Consider the following 3,187-nt stretch of genomic DNA (forward strand, 5'->3'; position numbering starts at 1 on the left):
CTAGTTGGTTATTCTGCCCTGTTTCTTCATCCACCTTATTATCCGGTTTGTTCTTGCCATTGCGCTCATGCCGGCGCGGGATCTCCTGATTGATCACATTCTCGTTGATCGATCCAAAGCGTATCGTTCTTTCTGTTTGGTTCTGCGCTTTATTTTCCATGGGGGAGGTCGCCGTAACCCCCCCTGGGGGTTATCCATTTGCCTTCCAGTCCCTTCCAATGCAGTTGAGTGATTTCTGGGTGCAGGGTCAGGTCCTCGATGGCTGTCTGTGCAGGTCAGGCTGCGTCATCTGAGGATAGTACGAAACCCTAGCAGTCAAGCTGCCTCAGTCCCTGAGAGCAAATGTATGGTATAGTTAGTATACATTTAAACTATAATTATTTTATATTTAAATTTAATTTGAATTAATTAAAATTTATAAATTAAAAAATATATATATTATTAAATTTGGAAAGATATTTTTTATAAATAAAAACCTTGAACATAAAATTCAAAGCAAGATAAAATATATACACTAAATGTTGGGAATGTATACTAATTCAAATAAAATGAAATTGATGTGTTTGGGAGTGAAAATTAATATTTCTTTGTTGCACATATTAAATATTTTATTTATTTTCAAGAAACAAATCAAACGAAATAGACCAATTAAATATTATTTTATTATTTTTTTTGAAACAAATAAAACAAAATTTGTTGTATGAGTAAAAAAAAAAAAAAATATGGATTTAATAACATTTGGATGGATGAGTGAAAAATAGAAATTTTGAATTTAATTTAAAAAACATAGATTTAGTCTGCATGGAGTAGCTCAAGTGGCAATGGCCATGGAAATGAAATCTCACCGAACCGGAGATCTTGGGTTCGATTCTTGTGCTACCCTCCCCGGAAACAGGGTGAATAACAGACATGTAAAAACTCGAAAATGAGAAGGTCCTACCAAGCTTACAAAAAAAAACATAAATTTAACTAAGAGTGAAAATTAACATTTCTTTGATAAATAAATATTATTTTATTTTATTTTTAAGAAACAAACCCAACAATGTGATGTGAGAGAAAGATTTTAATTTGTTTGACCAGCACGCTGCCCCACCCATGAATGAGAAGTGGGTCCCTCTGTATTGGCAACCTATAAATAAATAAAAAATGAATAAAATAAATAAATACTTAGCTATTGCAAAGTTGGGATATTGTGAGGTGTCTTTCAAATTTAATGCTGGAATGTAAATAGGTAACACATTAGTAAATTTAATAAAGTATCCGGCTTGCAAACTGGCCATGGTGACACATTTGTAAATGTAATCCAGTATTGACCTCCAGAAGAACTTATGATGCTTGTACGTCCATACTCATTGTAGAATAAGAGTAAAAAGAAACCAACTAATCTAATTTAAAATAAATATATTTAAAACTATAAACATTCAATTTTTCTTTAAACTACACGTTATTTGGCTATAAATGCAATATCCAATGTGTTATATAAAAAGGTCGCATAGCTAATATTCTTTGCATATTAATTTAATTATTGAATTTTGAAAGATATGAATCAAGTATTTATGACATATATTTGGATGGTGGAACTCCAATTTAAAATGTTTTTTCCCTAGTTGATTGTGTGTAAAAATAATGAAGAGGCAAGACCTTTTTTGTTCTTTTTTTATCCATATTATTTAATACTTACAGAAATCATTGGAGCCAACGCATATTATTTCATGTTTTGTTCTTCATCATTAACGGAAATTTATATATGATTAGCATTTTCTTGGAATATCTAATTCCTACTTGTCTCTAGTTCTGATTCTTTCTATGTAAGGAGTCAGTTCCTATTCTATAGGAGTTGGCTATATCTACTTGTTCCTAGCTTGGTGTGTGGTTGAGGGATTTCCTCAACCAACAGATTGTGTGTCCAAACTAGTCTCACTATCTTGAGACAACACTCTGTATATATGTAATCTTATTTTAATGAATAAATGACAGATAATGTGCATATTGATAATTTAAGTTGGTATCAGAACCCTGAGGGCCTTGCCCTTCGTGGGCTTGGCCTGCCTGGGCTAAGGAAGCTTGGCCTGTCCTAGGCTGAGGAAAATAAAGAGTTTGATGATTTTTTTTTTCTTTGTTTGTTTGTCCATCCCTCATGGCTAGACTTGCACTAAAGACCAAGGTTCCTCGTGATGGAAGATGGCAAGAACAAGAAGCTTCAATTCTTGTCCTAGGTGATATCATCAGTATCAAATTAGGGGACATTGTGCTTGCTGATGCTCATCTTCTTGAAGGTGATCCTTTAAAGATTGACCAATGTGCTCTAACTGGTGAGTCGCTTCCTGTGACAAGAAACCCCGGGGACGAGGTGTTTTCAGGGTCTACTTGTAAGCAGGGAGAAATTGAGGTGGTTGTTATTGCAACGGGAGTTCACACATTCTTTGGGAAGGCTGCTCATTTGGTAGACTTGACCAACAATGTGGGGCATTTTCAAAAGGTTCTTATAGCCATTGGAAACTTTGGAATGGTTGTAGAGATCATTGTTATGTATCTTATTCAACATAGGAAATACAGGGATGGAATTAACAATCTTTTGGTTCTGTTGATCGGTGGGATTCTGATTGCAATGCCTACCGTGTTATCTGTAACAATGGAAATTGGCTCCCGTAGACTCTCTCAACAGGGGGCTATTACAAAAAGAATGAATGCCATTGAAGAAATGGCAGGGATGGATGTGTTATGTAGTGTTTATTGATGGGTCTTGGAGAGCCCATTCTGAAGAACGAAAAATGACGTGGCTGAAGAATATATATATATATATATATATATATATATATATATATATATATATATATATATATATATATATATATATATATATATATATATATATATATATATATATATATATTTATTTATTTATTTATTTATTTTACGTGCTTTCAGCTAAAGAGTAATGGGGTGTGGTTGCAGTGCATTCCCATTGCAGAGTTTCAATTATAGCCATCAAATTTTCCTTGAAGAGCCGCTGATTTGTGTGTAGAGCAGGCCTGAGTGTGGCATTAATGAAGGTTGGAGAGTCAACCTGCGTGTAATATATCTGAGAGGTGATGCGATCTCCGCGTGGTGAGCAGCTGAAGGTGTAGGAGAGTGAACGGTTGTGCTAGTAAACATGCTCATCGTGCTGGTGAGCGAGATGCAGAGG

At 34.5% G+C, this 3,187-nt stretch overlaps 1 pseudogene; it reads left to right on the forward strand.

Moving 5' to 3' along the window:
* The first annotated feature begins 2,137 nt into the window (after positions 1-2,137).
* On the forward strand, positions 2,138-2,737 carry LOC149225195 (plasma membrane ATPase 4 pseudogene; annotated as a pseudogene).
* Positions 2,738-3,187: the final 450 nt, after the last annotated feature.

The sequence above is a fragment of the Pinus tabuliformis genome, chromosome J (genome assembly GCF_031772625.1).
Source record: "Pinus tabuliformis cultivar Carrire ecotype Pingquan chromosome J, CPIR1, whole genome shotgun sequence".
Lineage (NCBI taxonomy): Eukaryota > Viridiplantae > Streptophyta > Pinopsida > Pinales > Pinaceae > Pinus > Pinus tabuliformis.